This window comes from Mobula hypostoma, chromosome 22 (genome assembly GCF_963921235.1).
Source record: "Mobula hypostoma chromosome 22, sMobHyp1.1, whole genome shotgun sequence".
NCBI lineage: Eukaryota > Metazoa > Chordata > Chondrichthyes > Myliobatiformes > Myliobatidae > Mobula > Mobula hypostoma.
The window spans coordinates 14,082,032-14,106,215 of record NC_086118.1 but is presented as its reverse complement, the minus strand read 5'-3'; the positions used below and the strand labels follow the sequence as shown (position 1 = coordinate 14,106,215).

General features: G+C 41.7%; 1 protein-coding gene across 5 annotated transcripts in view; it reads right to left on the bottom strand.

Moving 5' to 3' along the window:
- LOC134336484 (glucagon-like peptide 2 receptor) overlaps positions 1-24,184 on the bottom strand; it is a 194,688-nt gene that overhangs the window by 108,359 nt on the left and 62,145 nt on the right. The gene's annotated exons all lie outside the window — the stretch shown is intronic.

Genomic DNA, 24,184 nt, shown 5'->3' with positions numbered 1-24,184 from the left:
TTTGCATATAAAGTGATTATTTCTACCACTCACCAGCACATTGATTCATGTCATGCAACTTTAAAACTATTCTTTACTTCTATCCACTTTATTTTGTTGGTGACTTGATAAAGTTTATTTTTCTGTTCACTTTATAAATCCAAAATTCCTCATTTTTAAAAATAAAATGTATACAGCTTAATATGCATCCCTTCTTAAGTAAATACTGCGTGCAATCTCAGACCTTCAAAAGACACTGCAAAGCAATTGAAATATTTTTGATGGGCAGCCACTTATCATGTAGAGACAAGTAGCAAATAACCAGCAGCAAGATAAATGCAAACAACAGGAATTCTGCAGATGCTGGAAATTCAAGCAACATACATCAAAGTTGCTGGTGAACGCAGTAGGCCAAGCAGCATCTGTAGGAAGAGGTGCAGTCGACGTTTCAGGCCGAGACCCTTCGTCAGGACTAACTGAAGGAAGAGTGAGTAAGGGATTTGAAAGTTGGAGGGGGAGGGGGAGATCCAAAATGATAGGAGAAGACAGGAGGGGGAGAGATAGAGCCGAGAGCTGGACAGGTGATAGGCAAAAGGGGATACGAGAGGATCATGGGACAGGAGGTCCGGGAAGAAAGACAAGGGGGGGGGTGACCCAGAGGATGGGCAAGAGGTATATTCAGAGGGACAGAGGGAGAAAAAGGAGAGTGAGAGAAAGAATGTGTGCATAAAAATGAGTAACAGATGGGGTATGAGGGGGAGGTGGGGCCTTAGCGGAAGTTAGAGAAGTCGATGTTCATGCCATCAGGTTGGAGGCTACCCAGACGGAATATAAGGTGTTGTTCCTCCAACCTGAGTGTGGCTTCATCTTTACAGTAGAGGAGGCCGTGGATAGACATGTCAGAATGGGAATGGGATGTGGAATTAAAATGTGTGGCCACTGGGAGATCCTGCTTTCTCTGGCGAACAGAGCGTAGATGTTCAGCAAAGCGGTCTCCCAGTCTGCGTCGGGTCTCGCCAATATATAAAAGGCCACATTGGGAGCACCGGACGCAGTATATCACCCCAGTCGACTCACAGGTGAAGTGATGCCTCACCTGGAAGGACTGTTTGGGGCCCTGAATGGTGGTAAGGGAGGAAGTGTAAGGGCATGTGTAGCACTTGTTCCGCTTACACGGATAAGTGCCAGGAGGGAGATCAGTGGGGAGGGATGGGGGGGACGAATGGACAAGGGAGTTGTGTAGGGAGCGATCCCTGCGGAATGCAGAGAGAGGGGGAGAGGGAAAGATGTGCTTAGTGGTGGGATCCCGTTGGAGGTAGCCTCCAACCTGATGGCATGAACATCGACTTCTCTAACTTCCGCTAAGGCCCCACCTCCCCCTCGTACCCCATCTGTTACTCATTTTTATGCACACATTCTTTCTCTCACTCTCCTTTTTCTCCCTCTGTCCCTCTGAATATACCTCTTGCCCATCCTCTGGGTCACCCCCCCCCCTTGTCTTTCTTCCCGGACCTCCTGTCCCATGATCCTCTCATATCCCCTTTTGCCTATCACCTGTCCAGCTCTCGGCTCTATCTCTCCCCCTCCTGTCTTCTCCTATCATTTTGGATCTCCCCCTCCCCCTCCAACTTTCAAATCCCTTACTCACTCTTCCTTCAGTTAGTCCTGACGAAGGGTCTCGGCCTGAAACGTCGACTGCACCTCTACCTACAGATGCTGCTTGGCCTGCTGCGTTCACCAGCAACTTTGATGTATGTAGCAAGATAAATGACCAGGTTTTATATTTTTAATGTGTAGTATCAGGAATCACATTATTCACGTAAGATATTATCAGAAAGCACAGACTGATGACAATGTATGTACAATGTTCTCTTTTAATATATAATATGCAGCAATATTTAGAAACAAATTAATTATGGGCCAGAGTCTGTTATGAAACACTGGCTGCTGTTTTAAGTGCCAGCACACTTGAGACTCCTATATGAAAGTAAAACTCTACGTCCAGCCAGGAGACTTAAAAGCAAAACTAAAATGGAAATCTGAAATAAAAATAGAAAATGCTGGAACTGTTCATTGGCTCAAACTGCATCTGAGCAAAAGTGTTAATATTTCAGCCTGAAGGTAGTTTGGCAGGGCTGAGAAAGAAGTTATTGCTAAATTACAGAGAGGCTGGGGAAAAGTGGGTGGATAGATAGAGCAGTGAAAATATCTCTAATTGGATGAAGTTAGGATTAATTAATTTAGAGGTAAATTGTAGACGATAAAAAAAAACAGAAGTGAAAAGGAAAAGAGCAGGAAGCATAGAGAGTGAAGAATCCGAGGGGGGAGAATGAGAACTGGGGGGTTAAAGAAAACAAATAGGAGAGGGAGGGAGAGATAGATAAGACTAGTTAAGCTTTCTGAAATGTGCTTGTGATTGAGAATAGTGACAATATTTGGAAATATGGGCCATATGATGAAATAACAGCACAATGGAGTTCATTTACCGAACGATTTGAATATTTTGCATTGTCAAATCAAATTTCAGATGATATTCGTGTTCCAGCTTTTCTGACTGTGATGGGTGCAAACACATTTAATTTATTACACAGTCTAGTAATAATAGTCTCATTGCTGAGACCTTTAGATTTCATAAAAGGAATTTGTGTGTGGAATGGGCCGCCGGCGACTGTGGTGGAGGTGGATACAATAAGGTCTTTTAACAGGCCCCTGGACAGGTACATGGAGCTTAGGAAAATAGGGGGTATGTGGTAACCCGAGGTAATTTCTAAAGTAAGTACATGTTTGGCACAGCATTGTGGGCCGAAGGGCCTGTATTGTGCTGTAGGTTTTCTATATTCTGCGTTCTATGAATCAAGAGGAAGGTAAGTCTATTTCACAGTTTGTGGTGGAATGGCATATTACATGATAGTTAGTTTCATATATGGTCTGTGTAGTGAGGCAATTCAGAGATATATGCCTACAGAAGCCAGACAAACATTATGGAGAAGGCAATTGAGATCAGTGCATTTATGGAGACGGCAGCTAAAGAAGCACAGCTATCAAGCACATTTCCCCAAGTTCATTAAGTTTCTACTGACTTTAAGAATAAGACAACCATTGGCAATCAATATTACCATTGTGGCAAAACTGGGAATTCAGGAAAAGAGTTGGTATAACGATTCAGATTGTCAAAGCTGTGGCAAAAAGGGACATATTGAATGCATCTGTAAAAGGAAAAAGACACTATCAACCAAAAAGACTATAATAAAGAAAAGTGACTTTTGGAAAAAAACAAAGAGAAATATGTGAACAAGATGGAGGGTGGACTGAGTGACTCTCACTCTGTGGTTGAAGAAGCTCAGTATGTTTTACGTGTTTCCAGACAAGAAGTCAGCCATTGGGTGACCCCGCAGTTGGAGGAGGCCACAGTGCGGATGAAAATGGGTACTGCAGTATCATTGGTATCAGAGACAGTTTACGAGGAGTTATTGCAGGTTAAATTTAAAGATTTGCACTGGCGAGGCTGTTCCACTGAGGTGAGATGTAGATGCCACAGTGGAGATTAATGAACAAAGAAAGAAGGGTATATGTTAACAGTGTATAGAAAATTGCTTTATGGATGGGAATGAAATCATGAAAGTGCAGAGCTTAATTGCACATTATGTAGATTAAGGGATGTTTCCTGGAGAGATGTTAATACTAGAGAGAAGAATTAGAGAGGGAATAGAGTCCAGTCTAATATACAGCAGATGATCTGATAGCATTATTGAGATTGTTCCATCTGAAAGCAGGGTCGTTGATCCTTTGCAGCAAATGTAGAAAATGTGGGAAAGCTACAACAATGTACAGTAGAAGGGCTGTGGGAAACAGAAGGAGCATTTAAGAAGGGATTTTGCCTGATCATAAGGGATAAGTTTGTAGATTACCAGTTGCATGGAAAAGTGAGAAGGGCAGTGAGATGTGGGATCTGTAATCTGAGTTATGAAGTTATTAAAGCATCAGAGAGCACATCACTCACCATAAATTATTCCGTTTGGACTTTGTTCTTGTTTTTTATTTGCTGACAGGGTTTGGGAAATTGATGATTTAGATTAGCAAACAGGAACCATTCATAAATGGCCCTAAACTAAAGTTAATGCTGCAGGTAGTCAGGAGAAATGAAGGGAAGCAGGAATTTGTATTAAAGATGATCACGACTATTGAAGATTAGCAGGCATCTTCTCTGGAAGGAGGTGAAATTGCTCTAAGCACCCAGTTGCTAAGCTATTAAATGTTTCTATGAAATAATTGTGGGAATTAAAGCAAAAGCAAACTAAATGGAATAGAGATCAAACTTAGCAATTAATCCAAAGGGACATCAATTATGGGAACTGTGGTGGACAATCAAGAACAATTCCTGCATCAGAATTGTGTTTCTTTATTGGTCATTGACATTGTGAACTATTTGTTGTATCTGGTGGTGACATTAAAACAAGGACAGTGAAGGAAGGAATGGGAGGAAGGTTAATACATGAGGGTTTGGTTCAACAAGAGCAGAAGTGACTGACTGAATGATGAATCAGATATTAGTCACTTCGGGTCATGCTCCATAGACAGACCTGCAGGAGAAACCCATTTCACTCAAAGTAAACCAGTATTGGAGCTTCACACATTGAATTGAGTAAGCTTCATATCAGAGAATTCTATGAAGAATGAAGGGGATAGTAAATTAACTCTTAAGGTAATCTATGTCTGAATGAGATGCTGAAGGAACTGTAGTCACAAATATTATGAGCTTCACACTAATTCAAGAACATCAGTAATCAGACCACACAGTGATATGTATCTTGTTTTAGTCTAAATGTCTGCCTACTCTGATGCGTGTGGTCTGGCTGTTTATAAGACTTACAAATTTACAGAGGATAACTATCATGATTTCAAGAAGTCTGGATTCACCCTTTAAAGCTTTTGAAGATATTAATGCTCAAGTTGGTGCTCAATAAACCATATTCATAGATTTTTCCAAAACACTCCTAAACCCAGAGTTTTCCAATCAAAACAGCTAGGCTATCACAATGGCCCAAACTCGAAACCAGATGACAATGAGTGGACAATAGGCTAATTCACTGACACAAGAAGGACCAAATCACAGACTTACAGCAAACAAACGTGAATGAAACAGAGCAAAGGGAAGGAATGCTGGATATGTGTCAATAAAATAGTCATGGGTGTGATTTTAGCATTATGAAATAAAGGAATGTTCAAGGCAAACCAGCAAATTGCAAAATAGGATCGATCACCTGAACTCCTTGGTGATTGAGAGTTAATTTTGTTTTCAATTATCCAGAGCTAAGGAATGCTGCATGGATGAGTAACATTTAAAGTCTTTGTTTCTCTCTTGAATTTCCAGACCCCGATTTTAGGCTCAGATTCCCATGATGTAGTTGCTTTACCATCTACAACACACACAAAGAAAGGATTTCTCATTTCCAATCTATCTGTCTTGATGGTTTATTAGTGAAAATGTATCAGCATCATTCCTGTCCATTCCAATTTGCAGAGCGCTACAATTTGACCTAGAAATGGTTGTGGTCACACTTCACTCTGGGACCTGTTATCAACTTATACACGAGCCTGAGGATTCTGTTGGTCAGGGTTGACCATGGATTTGCATCTTAGCTATCTAGATACACAAGGCTAGGCAGTATAATATGGAGAGCAAGCTGTTACCCAAGCTCCCCCTCTTCACACATCTGATGAACCCAAAGGAACAGCGGAGACCAGTACAGTATAGCAGCAGCAGTGATGCTGGAGTTGCCAGTCAACATTGAACTGAACGTAGGACTGCCGTAGGGACTCCAGCTCCACAATTTCCCCCCCCCCCCGGGGCTTACTCCTGAAGCCCTCCCCATGAGTGGGTATAGCCGCAAAACAGCGGGAGGTTTGAGTTCAGTGTTATCCTTCTTCTGGATGAGCTGCCACACAGCTGCCGAGCCTCACCTGCCCAAACCAATTGGTTTAAAGGCGCCAGCAACCCACCTTTGCTCTTTCTCGTGCCAGTAGAAATGCTTCTGCCAGGCTTAGTAGCTAAGCCACATGTGAAAAGCAGGAGCTGGACTTGGCTGTCAGAAGCTATTTGAACTGCACACCATTGGGAGCGTTTAATAGACAGTGGGATCTTACCACTGTTACCACCCTCCAACTATAACAACCTTAAGGAACTTGAAGTACCTGAGTGACACTGACAACGCAGCTGTCCATCTATGGCCACTGTTTTTAGAATTTTACCTCTGTTAAAGATGTTACATTTACAGCAGCATGATTAATTCACCCCCAAAACTAATTTCTTTGAAGTTGCTTGAATTTTGGAGGCAGAATACAACGTCCAACATAACTGTCTGGAGCGTTTATTATTAGTGACTGATAACATAGCACTTCCTTGGCAGCCATGTTTTAGATTTTGGACTACTGTTTAGAAATATCTATTCTTATTGTCTCTGTTTTACAACAGGCATAAGAAATGCAGTCATTGAACGAATATCTTCTATTCAGTAGTCAGATATTGTTACAGGAATAAAACCTTAGAATAAAACATTATTGACTTGTAGCAGGATCCAAAATGTAGGGATAATAGTGATCTCTTAAATGTGGAACTCCAGCTGCAGTTTTGCTCTCAAATTTTTTCTTACCAAACTGAGTGAAGATGCAGAAGTGCATTTCAGAGTATCGAGGTTCACTAAGATATCAATCATGTTCATAAACCTTGCTGTCTCTGAGTCACACAAAAACAAATTTAACAATTTGCTTAATTGAATGACGCATTATCAATGTAAATAGTTGTAAAGGTTAAGATACACCTCTCAGTCTGCTATACATATATTTTCTCTCTTGGAGGTAATGATACACAGTCCTTTACAGCTTGTTATAATACTGCTGTCCTCAATTGCTGTAATTCTCCATTTTTAAACGGATTCATCAGAATGGCAAAGAAACTGCATCAAAAATTAAGGATAAATACTACAGGCTACTTATTGATTAAGAACATCTGACTTGTGAATTGATATCTCTACATCCAAACAAATGTCCATAATACTATTAAGTTCAAAAGTTTGACGTACGTACATAGGTTTATTCCTACAAATGGCAAAACTGATTTTCTCCCTCATCCCTTTTAGTAATTGTATCTTTTTAACATCATTTGGTACAATACTGGAAAGGTAAGGTTAACATATAAACACAAAAAACAATCTGGAAATCTTGAGCAACACACACAAAATGCCGGAGGAATTCATCAAGTCAGGCAGCATCTACTGAAGGGAATAAACGGTTGATGTTTCAGGCTAAGACCCTTTGTCACCATTTTGTGTGTGTTGGCTGACAGATCAAGTTTTTGCATATTTTCCAACTTGTGGACAAAATCAATGTCAGGACATCTGGACAAATGGCACTGTGATATGGCCTATTTATATTCATAGTGATACTTTATTGATCCCGGGGGAAATTGGTTTTCGTTACAGTTGCACCATAAATAATTAAATAGTAATAAAACCATAAATAATTAAATAGTAATATGTAAATTATGCCAGGAAATAAGTCCAGGACCAGCCTATTGGCTCAGGGTGTCTGACCCTCCATGGGAGGAGTTGTAAAGTTTGATGGCCACAGGCAGGAATGACTTCCTATGACGCTCTGTGTTGCATCTCGGTGGAATGAGTCTCTGGCTGAATGTACTCCTGTGCCCAACCAGTACATTATGTAGTGGATGGGAGACATTGTCCAAGATGGCATGCAACTTGGACAGCATCCTCTTTTCAGACACCACTTTCAGAGAGTCCAGATCCATCCCCACATCACTGGCCTTACGAATGAGTTTGTTTGATTCTGTTGGTGTCTGCTACCCTCAGCCTGCTGCCCCAGCACACAACAGCAAACATGATAGCACTGGCCACCACAGACTCGTAGAACATCCACAGCATTGTCCGGCAGATGTTAAAGGACCTCAGTCTCCTCAGGAACTAGAGAGGGCCTTGTTGTAGACAGCCTCAGTGTTCTTTGACCAGTCCAGTTTATTGTCAATTCGTATCCCCAGGTATTTGTAATCCTCCACCCTGTCCACACTGACCCCCTGGATGGAAACAGGGGTCACCGGTACCTTAGCTCTCCTCAGGTCTACCACCAGCTCCTTAGTCCTTTTCACATTAAGCTGCAGATAATTCTGCTCACACCATGTGACAAAGTTTCCTACCGTAGCCCTGTACTTAGCCTCATCTCCCTTGCTGATGCATCCAACTATGGCAGAGTCATCAGAAAACTTCTGAAGATGACAAGACTCTGTGCAGTAGTTGAAGTCCGAGGTGTAAATAGTGAAGAGAAAGGGAGACAAGACAGTCCCCTGTGGAGCCCCAGTGCTGCTGATCACTCTGTCGGACACACAGTGTTGCAAACACACGTACTGTGGTCTGCCAGTCACCTTAGTCACCTTATAGTCACCGATAAGTCACCTTATAGACCTTAAACAAAACCAAAGTGAAGGAGAAGTGAGATAGAGAGGGGGTGAAGGAGGGGGATGGAGAGCAAGAGGGAGAGGGGGAGGGAAAGGGGGAGGTAAAGGAAGAGGTAGAGGGAGAGAGGGAGAGGGAGGGAGAGGGGGAGAGGGAGATGGGGAGGGAGAGGTATATTCTGACCATAAATTTGTGGATGGCTTTTTGATTGACTATTGTCCATTGTGAAAATAGAATCACACATCATTTAGGTGGATGACTAAGAAGCAGCAACCAAGGAACTAATATACATGCAACAGTTGAAGACACTCACATACTCTACTTCTGCTTTACTTTTTACCAAACAACTCATTTAGAGGTATAGAAACACTGTGAGTATACTGTATACCTGTATGCATTGAGTTCACAAGCCCAGTACTGATACCATTTAGTTATGTTGTCTTCGCTAATCAAAAAACAATTAGTCAAAACTGGATTCCGCAGTCTCCACATGCAGCTGTTGGCTAATAGTTTGGACAATATTGATCAATGTATTAACTTTATATTTAAGTAGCAGATTATTTTTAAATTCTACAGCAGAACAGAAATGCATCGGGGCTGAATGGAACACAGACCAAAGTAAATGATGTCAGTCCCACAATGTGGCATGATTGGCAATTCTTAACTTGATGTGAAACAGATTTTAAATGAATATGTAACATATGGTTATTGTGAAAATACAGGTTAGCATATTCAGAAATGGAGAAATGGAAGACGGAGTTTAATTTGGTCAAGTGTGAAGTTTTGCACTTTGGAGATCTAATGTAAAGGGTATGTACACAGCAGGACCTTCAGCAGTGTTGATATACAGAGGGATATTCAATCCAAGTCTATAGCTCTCTGAAAGTGGCTGCATAGGTAGATAGGGTGGTAAAGAAGGCATATGGCATGTTTACTTATATTAGTTGAGACATTGAGCTCAAATGTCTCCAAGTTATGTCACAGCTCTATAAAACACTCACTTGCCTGCATCCGGAGTCTTATGTTCAGTTCTGGTTGCCACATTGTAGGAAGTATGTGGAGGCTTTGGAGAAAGTACAGAATAGGTTTAGACCATAAGACAAAGGAGCAGAAGTCAGCCATTCGGCCCATTGAGTCTGCTCCGCCATTTTATCATGAGCTGATCCATTCTCCCATTTAGTCCCACTCCCCCGTCTTCTCACCATAACCTTTGATGCCCTGGCTACTCAGATATCTATCAATCTCTGCCTTAAATACACCCAATGACTTGGCCTCCACTGTCGCCTGTGGAAACAAATTCCATAGATTCACCAACCTCTGGCTGAAAAAATTTCTTCGCATTTCTGTTCTGAATGGGCGCCCTTCAATCCTTAAGTCATGCCCTCTCGTACTAGACTCCCCCATCATGGGAAACAACTTTGTCACATCCACTCTATCCATGACTTTCAACATTCCAAATGTTTCTATGAGGTCCCCCCTCATTCTTCTAAACTCCAAGGAATACAGTCCAAGAGTGGACAAACGTTCCTCATATGTTAACCCTCTCATTTCCGGAATCATTCTCATGAATCTTCTCTGAACCCTCTCCAACGTCAGCACATCCTTTCTTAAATAAGGAGACCAAAACTGCCCACAGTACTCCAAGTGAGGTCTTACCAGTGCCTTATAGAGCCTCAACATCACATCCTTGCTCCTATACTCTATTCCTCTAGAAATGAATGCCAACATTGCATTCGCCTTCTTCACCACTGACTCAACCTGGAGGTTAACCTTAAAGGTATCCTGCATGAGGACTCCCAAGTCCTGTTGCACCTCAGAACTTTGAATTCTCCCCCCATTTAAATAATAGTCTGCCTGTTTATTTCTTCTGCCAAAGTGCATAACCATACACTTTCCAACGTTGTATTTCATTTGCCACTTCTTTGCCCATTCTTCCAATTTATCCAAGTCTCTCTGCAGACTCTCTGTTTACCAGGATGTGCCCTGGATTAGAGGATGTGTAAGGAGAGGTTGGAAAAACTCACATTATTTTCTCAGAAGCGCTGGAAGCTGAAGGGAAACCTGATGAAATTTTTTAATATTATGAGAGGCATTGGTACATTAAACAGCTAATATCTCTTTTCCCATGGTTGAAATGTTTAATACTAAAGGACCTACATTTAAGATGAGGAGGGTTATGTTCAAGGAAAATGTATGAGGCACATTTTTTAACACAGAGACAGTCTTCATTTTGTTTTTACTTTATATTGGTTAACAGAATCTTAGATTTTCCCACTGAAGTCAGCCTCAGAATAATTTGCCAGTGTAGCCCAGAATGGAACTATGATGACTGATTCCCCACTGAGTTGTAATGGAGTATTGCTATTCCTAGAAATTTTCAAAGTCATTACTGAACAATGAAATTCTTGGATAGCTTAGCATTGTCATCTGCATCTGTCAGTGATATGACTGATATAAAGACAGACAGAGCAAGTAGTCATGTTAAAGCAGCAGACAAATCTAATTAGAAATGGCATCACATTGATATAATTTTAGGAGTAGATTCTTGTCTTCATTGCAAAGTGATAATATAGTAGAAGGGATCTTTCATCTAATACTGATTTCTTCTGATTTTCTGCTCTCTCAGTTTATTGTCTTGGTTAATGAGAATGGAAACTGTTTCAGGTGCTTGTTACAACATGGATGGCCATTAATAATCTCACACACATATTACAATTTCTCCCTGGCACTCTGAAATCAGAAACAAAGATTACAAACTATGAAACAACAATAGAAGATCTAACCACATCAACAATTCTCCTGTTCTGCACTGCTGAGTGAAGTTTACAGGTATCTTTAGCCGAATGTAATTGCTTTCTGCTTTGGCACAAGTGAACTGAAAGTTAGATACAGTCTGCTAGACATAAACTCAAAGGAAAGACCATCAAATCCGTCACCCGTTGCCCTCCCCAATGCCATGACTTCTTTAAATTTCATGACAAAGACCATCACACGGTAGCACGTTCCATGCTGTGAACATTCAGTCTATACCTCACCCTGTGCCAACAGCACTTGATGCTAACATTGCATTAAACTGGGAAAAGATCCCAGTCTTAACATTTATCAGCACCACAAAAGCCCTTTTGTTATTGGATATATTAGGATCTGTTAGAATTTATTTAAGAGGGCTGCTGCTCTACTTCAATGAAGATGAAGTGTATATCTCTGGTTAGTGTGCAGCTAATGTTTAACTGATCCCTCTGACATGGGTGGAGGCTGCCAACCCACCATTCAACACCATCAACCCAAGTGTTCCCCATCTCGACTTACAGGATATCTTCGCAAAAGTCAGAAAATTGGAAAGATCTGCCAATATGTTTCTTGGCAATACACACAGAATGCTCATGGAGCTCAGGCACTCAGGCAACATCGATGAAGGGAAATCAACGGTTCACATTTCAGACTGATACCTGTCAGTAGCAGCTAGAGTAAGAAGGTGGTGGAGCAGACGTACAAGCTAGCAGGTGATATGTGAGACCAGGTGAAAAGTAAGGCGGGTAAAATCTCTAGTGCATGAGTATGTTTCTTGAGACATGATCTTTAAGTCTGACATATTGCTTATATCCGATTACAGTGGAATGTGAATGTGTGACAAGAGACTGGAGTATGAAACCTCTCGAATAGTGTTAAAGGATAGGTAAAACAACACTTACTTCTTAGTCCTTTAATCAGAGAGTGGCTGGGAAAGTTACATTTGCTTTTATGTATAGTTCCTTGACCTAAAACAAATGGCTAGATTGTGAACAGGGTTTGAAACAGATCACAGAGTTGGTGGGCGGAGGTGGCAATTTTTACCCTCTGTGTATGAATAGGCTTCACAAGGGTTTAAGCAGTTAGCGTATGACGTGAACAAACCAACATCCTGGTTATAACCCAAGTGTGTGGAGTAGTAGCCAGGAATTCTCCTGGGATGGGAAGAGTGGTAATTTACAGATGTTACACACATCTTCTCCTGCTGTTGTGGGATTTAAGTCAGAGTACGTTAGATTCACCATTTCTCCAAAGCTCATCACTGGTGAGAGGTGCATAGCATTTAACATGATCTGAGGAGCAACAGTGTAAGTGGCACTCCAGAATGATCTTGGCAAAACTTTACTTCAAGCTTCTTTTGGCACGTCCTTTAGTACAGGTTTTAATGTTAGTCTTACCTCATTGTTCAGTATATACAGACTTGGATCTTCCTTCTTGCTTACTACAGTTTGTAACATAAAGATGTTTTTCTGGGTATAGAATATGGGGGAGCTGCCATATTCACCCTGTGGCTCTCCACCCTCATTAATCAGTCCAATCCTCCCAGCAAACTAAAGGGGTGACAACAGACTGCAGTTGTTGGAATCTGGAACAGCACAAAAAGCGCTGGAGGAACTCAACCAGTCAGGGAGCAGCTATGCAGGGAAACTCTATATTTTGAGTTGAGACCCTTCATTTGTATTGCTTCAGCACTTCTTGTGTTGCAACAGACTTGTTACCCTGGTGCAAAGGTCACCTGCTGGGGATGTCAACCAATGAAGCTCAAAGTTCAAAGTAAATTTACTATCTAAGTTGTCCTGTCCAAGACCTGAAGAGGCTGCAAAAGATCGTGAACACGGCGCAGCACATCACACAAACCAATCTTCCATCCTTGGACTCACTTTACACCGCACGCTGTCGGAGCAGTGCTGCCAGGATAATCAAGGACACGACCCACCCAGCTAACACTCTTTTCATCCCTCTTCCCTCCGGGAGAAGGCTCAGGAGCTTGAAGACTTGTACGGCCAGATTTGGGAACAGCTTCTTTCCAACTGTGATAAGACTGCTGAACGGATCCTGACCCGGATCTGGGCCGTACCCTCCAAATATCCAGACCTGCATCTCGGTTTTTTTGCACTACCTTACTTTCCATTTTACTATTTTCTATTTATGATTTATAAATTAAATTTTTAATATTTACTATCGATTTGTAATCCAGGGAGCGGGAAGCACAGAATCAAATATCGCTATGATGATTGTACGTTCTAGTATCAATTGTTTGGCGACAATAAAGTATGAAGCATATATGTGACCATATACATTTTGCAGATTCATTGTCTTGTGGGCATACACAATAAGTCCATAGAATAATAATCACAACAGAATCAGTGAAACACACCAAATTAAGCATTTAACCAGTGTGTAAAAGACAACAGACTGTGCAAATACATAAAGAAAGAAACAATAATAAATAAATAATTAAGCAATAAATACTGAAAACATGATATGAAGAGTTCTTGAATGTGAGTCCACAGGTTGTGGGAACATTTTGATGATGGAGCAAGTAACGTTGAGTGAAGTTATCCCCTCTGGTTCAATAGCCTGATGGTTCAGGGGTAATAACTCCTTAATGTGAATGTTGAGGCTTCTCAACCTTCTTCCTGATGGCAACAGCAAGAAGCGAGAGTGTCCTTGGTGGTGAGGGTCTCTGATAATGGATGTTGCTTTCTACTGACAGCATTTCATGTATTGTACATGTGCTCAATGGTGGGGAGGGTTTTAATCATGGTGGACTGGGCCATATCCACTACTATTTATAGGATTTTCCATTCAAGGGCAATGACGTTTCCATACCAGGTGGTGATGTAGCCAGTCACTTTACTGTCCACTACACATCTAAAAAAGTTTGGCAAAATTTTAGACATCATGCTGACTCTTTCCAGACTCCTAAAGAATTGGAGTCACCACCGTGCTTTCTTCATAATTGCACTTAAACGTTGTCCCAGGACAGGTACACCGAAAGAAGAACACTGAGGAATTTAAAGTTGCTAACCTTCTCCACCTCAGATGCTCTGATGAGGACTGGCTCATGGACCTCTGGTTTCCTTCTCCTGAAGTCTATAATCAGCTCCTTGCTCCAGCTGACATTGATTGTCCTTGTTGTACCGCTCAGCCAGATTTTCAATCTGCCTGATTTGTCACTACCTTTGATTTGGTCTAGGATGATGTTGTCATCAGAATGCCTGAATATAGCAGTGGAGCTGTGCTGAGCCACACTGTCATAAGTGTAAAGTGAGTAAAGCAGGGGGTTAAGCATACAGCCATGTGGTGCATCTTGGCTGATGGATAGTGTAGAGATGTTGTCGCCAATCTGAACTGACTGGATTTGTGAGTGAGGAAATTGAGGATCCAATTGCACAAGGAAGGTATTGAGGCCAAGGTCTTGGAGTTAATTGATTAGTTTTGAGGGGATGCTGGTATTGAATGCTGAGCTGTAGTTGATAAGGAGCATCTTGATGAATGCAGTTTTGTTGTCCAGATGTTCCAGGTTGAAGAGCCAATGAGATGGCATATGCTACAGACCTATTGTTCCAGTAGGCAAATTGGAGTGGATCCGAGTCGCTTCTCAGGCAGGAGTTGATATGTTTCATCACCAGCCTCTCAAAATACTTCATCACTGTGGATATAAATATTACCGAATCTTAGTCACCAAGGCAGGCAGATCACCATGTTTTTCTTAGTACTGGTATGATTAGAGCCTACTTGAAGCAGGTTAGTACCTCAGAATGCTGAAGCAAGAGGTAAAATATCTCAGTGGACAATCCAGCCAGTTGATCAGCACCTGCCTTTTGTACATGACCGGGTACCCGACATGGGCTAGGTGCTTTTTGTGGGGTCACTGTCCTGAAGGTTGCTATGTCTATGGTCTTATGGCTGCTCACATGTCGGCTTTAGAGACTGAAAGTACAGTATTATCGGGAGCTGTGGAAGTTTGTGATAGTTCCTCCATGTTTTTATAGTCAATGCAAGCATAGAAGGCACTGTCACTTATGTCACTTGATTTAACTTTATAAGAGGTGATAATACTGCAGCTCAGCCTTAGTTGATTCAAATTTAGTTCAGAATTGCCATTTCACCTGCGGGATGGGTTTCTGGAAATCATATCTGTACCTCCTGTAACTTTTGAATGCCTCTGATCTGGCCCTCAGCAGATTGTGGATCTCACAGTTCAACCAGTGCTGTTGATAGGGGAAGACTAAATGATTCTGTGGGGCCAATGATTCATTCAGATCCACAGATTAGGACTTGAACATAGTCCAGTCCACTGTCTCAAAGCAATCCCTTCCGCAACCACCTCTTTGTTGTCCTAATCTCTGGAACTTGCACTTTAACCTCTGCCTGAATGACAGCAAAGTGATGAAATGCAGTCTGAGCATGGAGCAGTTGGCATTCCTTATCTTAGTATAACAGTGGTCTAGTGTGTTGGGACTACTGAAGCTACAAAAGACCATAAGACCACAAGGTACAGGAGCAGAATTAGGCCATTTGGCCCTGCTCCACAATTTCCTCATGGCCGATCGATCTTTTCTCTCAGCCCCAATCTCTTGCCTTCTCTCTGTAAACGTTCACACCCTGACTAATCAAGAATCTATCAACATCTGCCTTAAATGCACCCTGTGACCTAATCTCGACAGATGCCTGTGGCAACAAATTCGACAGATTCACCCTTCTCTGCCTAAAGAAATTCTTCCTCATCTCTGTTCTAAAAGGACACCCCTCTATTCTGAGGTTGTGTCCCCTGGTCTTTGACTCTCCCACCATAGGAAATATCCTCTCTACATCCACTCTATCAAGGCCTTTCACCATTTGATAGGTTTCAATTAGGTCAGCCCTCATTCTACTGAATTCTAGTGAATACAGGTACAGAGCCATCAAAACTTTTTCACATGACAAGCTGTTCAACCTCCTTTGAACCTTCCACAGCTTCAAGACATTCTTCCTAAGACAAGGAGATAAGGGGCCTAAAGCTGCTCACAGTACTCCAAATGAGGCCTCACCAGTACTTTATAAAGCCTCAACATTTCATCCTTTCTTTTATATTCTAGTCCTCTTGAAATGAATGTTAACATTCTATTTTCCTTACTCGCCACAGACTCAACCTGCAAAACAACCTTTAGGGAATCCTGCACAAGGACTCCCAAGTCCCTTTGCACCTCAGATTTTTGTGTTTTCTCTCCATTTAGAAAATAGTCGGCTCTTTCATTTCTTCTACTACAGTGCATGACCATACACTTCCTGACACTGTATTCCATCTGCAGCATATCTGCCCATTTTCCTAATCTGTCTAAGTCCTTCTGTAGCCTCTTTACTTCATCAAAACTACCTGCTCCTCCACATATCTTTATATCATCTACCAGCTTTGCAACAAAGCCATCAATTCCATCATTCAATTGACATATAACATGAAAAGAATCAGTCCCAACACAGACTCTTGGGGAACACCACTAGTCAGTGGCAGCCAACCAGAAAAGGCTCCATTTATTCCCGCTCTTTGTATCCTGCTAATCAGCCACTGCTTTATCCCCTCAAATCTCTCCTGTAATACTATGGGCTCATTGCTTGTAAATTGCCTCATATGTGGCACCTTGTCAAAGGCTTTCAGAAACTTCAAGTAAACAACATAAACCAATTATTCTTTGTCTATCCTGCTTGTTATTTCTTCAAAATTTCCAAAAGGTTTGTCAGTGTAACAGTCTCAGGGACATATTTCATTGAGATGTTTATTTTACGTTTTCGTCATAAATTCATGATTAATTTATCACCTTAAAATATTTTATGTAAGGTTTATTTAATGCAGAGTGTAACAGGTCACATGACCAGAGTTAACAGGTCACATGACCAGAGTTAACAGGTCACATGACCAGAGTTTGCTAAAAGCATGACAATGGGTATTATGGGTCAGAACCGACATGGAAGCAGAGAAAGACACTAAAATAACCTCATTCTGCATGTGGTCCAAGAGGCGCACACGGTAATTGTTTTTCTTAATTTGTTTTATATAATGTTGTTGAGGTGTCTTTATATGAACAGTGTGATACGTTTTAGTGATTTATTTGATTTTAGCACACTTCTGATGTGCTAACGTATTTGGGCTTGTTTATCGGTGGACACTAGCTTAAGAGACTTTAAAAGACTGCGGGATGTATGTTTCAAACTTTATGCCCTTTATTTTCTTGTAGTTTTCACGGTGTCTACTGAAGAAAGAGAGGGAGAAATAAAAATAAATCTTCAAGGACATCTGTATGTTGCATAGGCATTATTTCATTGGACCGGTGCAGTTACAGTGAAAACGTGCAGCCAACGTGGCCGAGAGTTCAAAGTAAGAAGCGCCGCGTGTCTGGGAAGAAAGAGGAGGAAGCACGATCGCTGGAGCAGCGGGTGACCGGAGGAGTCGTTGGAGAAAAAGCTTGTTGATTCAGGGGAGAAAATGGGACTGTTGGCTCCTGACACCGTCGGATTGAGAATACTGCGATTTCACTAAGAGAGAGCAACGTTTACCAGAGTAGGCTACTGCTTTGCACATATCATCTCTCCAGGCTTCAGACTGCAGTGTCTGTTTCATTCCCTTGCTGTCTTCAGGCAGGAAAGTGCGGCTCTGCAGATGGTGTCAGGGTTGACTGTGCTACCTTTACCACCTTATGGACATACGTAAAATTTGAGAAATACTTGTTAAAATACTAGTTTATTGATGAGAAAAGTAATTGATTTATCATTGTAGCCTAACTGTTGTGCCTGCTTTACTTGTGGCATCGTATTGAATGCTCTAATGGTGCTTTTGATCTGAGAGTTCAAACGCATGATCAAAAGAGTATTAGGATGTTTATTGAGTAAACAGTTACCAAATATTTGTACTTGAATTGCACTGACAATTACATAGTTGCTAAAGGTTATATGCATACTTAGCAATAACTTGGTGATAGATACAGTGTTGCTTTTTCTAAAACATGTTCAATGCTACTTCAAGGAGAGCAGAACCTAGGATATCTTCAGGGGAAAGAAAGTTAACCCTAAAAATGCTGGAGCTTAAGCAACAAGAGGCTTCTCAGAAGGAGAGTGAATTCATCAAGCTATATGAAAGCTGGAAAGAAAAAGTTAGAGCTACATGCACCAAACTTAAGGATGAGTGCTCTGACCGAGACTTATGTGACACGATGGATGCTGTTGAAGGGCTGGAGACACAAGTGAAAGATGTGTATGGAAATATACGGTCCCAATCAGCACCTTCTACTGAGATTAGAAGAAAGATGGATTCCTGCACAGCAGTAACAGAAGATTTGATGGGGCCAATGAACATACATATGAGCGAAGTGGGGCAAGAGGAGTTAGATGCTAAGGCAGAAAACACAAGACTTCATATGGTGCTCAATAGAGAGTATGCCCAGTCAATATTTGGGACTACGATCTGCAAATCCGCTGTTCGCAGCCACCATTCAAGCTGTTTATCAGAACAGCAAAGTGTTACAGCAAAAAGAGCAGAGTGTGCTGCGAAGCAGGCCGAAATGGAGAAGGAGGAGGCTATTGCTGTACAAAGGCAAGAACTTAAAAGACTGGAAAGTCAGAGAGATCTTCAAGTAATAGCCTCAAAGCTTAAGGCTTACTCTGAAGCTGACTCAGGTGAGGCCTTGGAGGAAAGTAGAACGGCAAGCAGTGAGCCGGCTAATTGTCCTCCAATACCTTATAAAGAAATTAAAGGGGGGGCAAACATGTAAGAACTCTAACAATGAACAAACAAACAGTACTAACAATGAAGCATCGTTAGTACCAACCCTACATGACACAATGGTTCTCACCAGACTCCCTACACCCGAGCCCTCAGTCCTCTCAGGGGACCCACTGAGGTTGTTAGAGTGGAGCACAAGTTTTAAGGCATTGATAGAACGGCGATACACAAATCCAGCTGACAGGTTGTTCCACCTACAAAGATACATCAGTGGTGAGGCAGGATCTGTATTGGAAGGAAGCTTCTACAGAAAGGATGATGAAGCTGACGACCAGGCATGGGAGGCTTTGAATGCTCAGTATGGCCACTCCTTCGTAATCCAGCGCGCAGTTAGAGAAAAACTGAATAACTGCCCAAAGATTGGCTCAAGGGAGTCAGTTAAACTGAGACAATTCAGTAATCTTCTGACAGCCTGTAACAATGCCATGTCACATATCAAAGGGCTTCAGCTGTTAAAATGACTAAAGAGAATCAAAGGATACTCCAAAAACTCCCTGATTGGGTGACCTCTGGCTGGAATTGTCATGTCACAATGCAGTTGCGACAAACAGGGGAATTTCCTGATTTCAAGGAGTTTGCTGATTTTGTGGCACAAGAAGCAGAAATCGCATGCAATCCTGTAACATCCTTTCATGCCTTGAAGCTGACTGAAGAAAAGTCATCTAGAGACATGAAGTGAACAAAGGCTAACACGTTCATCACAAGTGTGAAAGCGTCGGATAAATCAAGCCCAGTAATGGAAGCATACAGTGCCATGGAGAACAGCTCAAAGGATTCAAATGGATCCAAGAAGGTAAACACTTTGTTTTCGTCTTCAAACCCAGTCACATGCATGTGCTGTGGGGAAAGCCACTCTGTCCAATAAGCCTGTGGAGGACAAGAGAAAGTTCGTACTGGACCTGTGCTTTGGCTGTCTTAGGAGAGGACATAATTCAAAGGATTGTTAGAGCAAAGCTACTTGTGGCATATGTAAGAAGCATCATCCAACACCACTTCATGAAGACAGTCCTTCTGCTGCAGCAGACACATCCTCTCATGTTATGCAAGCGGAAGAAAACACATCTTCCCTTTCTTGCTGCGTAGACAGAGGCGATGGTGGGAGCACATCTATGATAGTGCCTGTATGGATTTCTTCAATCACCACCCCTAAAGCGGAGACCTCAGTGTGTGCACTACTGGATACACAGAGTAGCAACACTTTTGTAGACCAAAAGGTGTGTGAGAAGGTGGGAGCAGGAATAGAGCCAGTCAAGTTAAAGCTTACCAGTATGATGGGAAAAAAATCCATTGTTCAGAGTGGAAGAGTTAGTGGGCTTAGAGTTAGAGCATTTTCCTCGCAAAGTTTTATCAACTTCCCACCTGCCTATACCAGAGATTTCATCCAATTCGAATGTTCCCACATTCCTACCCCTGAAATGGCTAAAAGGTGGAAACATCTGAATGGAATAGCACAAGAAATACCAGAGCTGATTCATTGCGAGTTCAGACTCTTGATAGGCTACGACTGTGTGACAGCGTTGGCACCATGGCATGTCATCACAGGAGGTGACGATGAGCCGTATGCCATCAAGACTGACCTGGGTTGGAACATTGTCGACAGCTCACCACGGGTCACAAAGTCAGCAGAAGTGAGAGGTCTGTGCCATCATGTATCAGTCAAGGAATTTCCACCATTAACACCAGCCACTGTCATTAGAGCCCTAAAATCAAACTTCAGAGATAGAAACCCTGGGGAAAAGAGCATATCACAGGTTGACCACAAGTCCCAGGTCAATGAACCACAGTCTTTGGAAGTGCAATCCCTAGAGAACATGCTTACAGTCAAGAAAGAAGAGGTTTACAACTTGGGGCAAGTAAAACACTCACTACCTGAGAAGTTAGAGTTTTGTCTCAGCTTGAGCTTGAGCAGGAAACAAAAGCTTGCCAGCAAGAGACTATAAACTTGAATGAAAAAGTCTACATTTTAGAGGATGACAAATCTCTCCTCCAGAAAGAACTTGAAAACGTCCAGGAAATGTCAGACAAAGTCAAGAATGAGAGAGAGTACCTGGAGGCAGAATTACTAAAAAATGTCGACAAGATTGATCAATTAACTGAAGCATTAAAGTCACTTCATATGCAGAATAATTCACTTGTCAATGAATTCAGAGAAGAGAAACGTCATTTGATCAAAGTAAGAGAAGCCCAGGAAACAAAGGTGGTAAAAGAGGACAATTTTTTGGAGGGACTTAAACGGTTCTCAAAATGGCATACAGCATTGAATGTGGTTGCCCAGATCCAGCAACTAGCAAAGAGAGCCAAAACAGCAAAACCCATAATTGTCAAAGACAGCAGGAAGGCCAGTCTTGTGCTTGTAAAATTGGCACAAAGGGATGCCTTCAAAGGGGAAATGCGAATACTGAGTCAGGACAAACTGCCACACAGCCATCTATTGTTCCAACTTGATCCTGTATTGCAAGATGGAGTTCTCAGGGTGGGAGGGCGATTAAAGAAAGCTCCTTTACCTCTCGACTTGAAGTATCCAGTAATCCTACCAAGAGATGGAGTGGTCACACGTCTAATCCTAGATTACTGCCATGGAAAAACTCAGCACTAAGGCAGAGGACAAACCCTTAACGAACTGAGGGGAAATGGTTACTGGGTTGTTGGTGGCAGCAAAGTTGTGGCGAACTACATCAAACAATGTATTACGTGCAGGAAAGCTGGCAGGCCAACAGAAACGAAAAAGGTGACGGATCTTCCTGCCAAACGTGTTGATCCCTTGCCACCATTCTCGTACTGTGGGATGGATTGTTTTGGGCCATTTCACACTAAGCAAGGTCGTAGAGAGTACAAGAGATACGGTCTCATATTCACTTGTCTGTCCTCGAGGGTAATTTGCATAGAAATGTTGGAAGATTTAACAACTGATGCCTTCATAAATGCCTTACGGTGTTTTATAGCTACCCGAGGAGCTGTAAGACAAATCAGATTGGATCAAGGGACAAACTTTGTTGGAGTGAAAAATGAACTGATAAAAGCCTTAAAGGAAGTGGACAAAGACAGAGTGACGGCTTACCTAGCTGAAAAACAATGTGACTTCACCATGAATGTACCTGATGCCAGTCACATGGGAGGTGTTTGGGAATGACAGATCAGGACAGTTAGGAGCGTCCTAAGCTCAGTCCTCTTACAGAGCGCTGGAAGATTAGATGATGCTTCTTTGAGAACCCTTTTCTATGAGGCCATATCAATTATAAACAGCCACCCACTCACCACTGACAGCATCAATGATCCCAAAGTCCTAGAGCCACTTACACCAAACTATTTACTTACCATGAAAACCTCTGTCCCGCTGCCTCCACCAGGAAAATTTATGGCAGAAGATCTGTATGCCAGGAAAAGGTGGCGCAGAGTGCAATATCTGACAGAGCAATTCTGGAGTAGATGGAAGAAGGAATATCTAGCAAACATCACCTTCAGACAGCACTGGCACTCTTCAAGAAGAAATGTGGAGATTGGAGATATTGTCATCGTAAAAGAGGAAGGGATTCCTCGCAGTGAATGGAGACTTGGAAGAGTGCTTGATGTCTGTGAAGATGAAGATGGACTGGTGTGAAGAGCCACAATACAGTTAGGAAATAAACAGCTGGGAAAAGAGGGTCAATGACTCATTAATCCATCCATTCTTGAATGTCCCATTCATAAATTAGTTGTCCTTGTAGAGAACAACTAATATGTGTTCCAATGGAACTAATTTCTAAACACACCTGTGTGGACAGTTTAAAGTATCCCTCTTGACCTTAGAGTTTGTTACAAATACCAATTATTTGGTTCTAGAAATGACTAGATTTATTCAAATAGTTGTATAAAGGTTATCATAAATCATAGCAATTTGGTAGGAGTGTAACTGTCTCAGGGATATGCTTCATTGAAATGTTTATTTTATGTTTTTGTCATAAATTCATGACTAATTTATCACTTTTAAATGTTTTATGTAACCTTTATTTAATGCAGAGTGTAACTGGTCACATGACCAGAGTTTGATAAAAGCATGACTATGGTATTATGGGACAGAACTGACATGGAAGCAGAGAAAGACACTAAAATAACTTCACTTTGCATGTGGTCCAAGAGGCACACATGATAATTGTTTTTCTTAATCTGTTTTATATAATGTTGTTGAAGTGTCTTTATATGACCAGTGTGATATGTTTTAGTGATTTGTTTGATTTCAGCACATTTCTGATGTGCACACTTCTGATGTGCTAATGAGTTTGGGCCTGTTTATCAGTGGACACTATCTTGAGAGATTTTAAAAGACTGAGGAATGTATGTTTTAAACTTTATGTCCTTCATTTTCTTGTAGTTTTCACGGTGTCTACTGAAGAGAGAGAGAGAGAGATAAAAATAAATCTTCAAGGACATCTGTATGTTGCGTGGGCATTATCTCATTGGACCGGTGCAGTTACAGTCAGGGAAGATTTTCCCCTCAGGAAACCATGCTGACTCAGCTTATTTTATCAAATACCCCAAAACACATCCTTAACAATCAACTCTAACATCTTCCCAACAACTGAGGTCAAACTAACTGGCCTATAATTTACTTTCTTTTGCTTCTCTTTTTTGCAGAGTGGAGTGACATCTGTAGTTTTCCAGTCTTCCGGAACTACTCTGGAATCTAGTGATTCTTGAAAGATCATTATTAATGGCCCCATAATCTCTTCAGCCACTTTTTCAGAACCCTGTGGTGTAGACCATCTGGTCCGGGTTACTTATCCACCTTCAGACCTTTCAGTTTCCTGAGAATCTTCTCTCTAGTTATGGTAACGTCAGACACCTCACAACCCCGACACCTGGAACTTGCACCATATTGCTAGTGTCTTCTATATTGAAGACTGATACAAAATGTTTATTCAGTTGGTCCACCATTTTCTTGTCCCCCATTACTACCACTCCAGTGTCATTTTCCAGTAGTCCAATACCTACTCCAGCCTCTCTTTTACACTTTGTGTACCTGAAGACATTTTTGGTATCCTCTTTAATATTATTGGCTAGCTTACTTTCATATTCCATCTTTTCCTTAATGGCTTCTTTAGTTGCCTTCTGTTCATTTTTAAAAGCTTCCCAATCCTCTAACTGCCCACTTTTTTTTGCTCCATTATATGCCCTCTCTTTGGCTTTTATGTTTGCTTTGACTTCCCTTGTTAGCCAT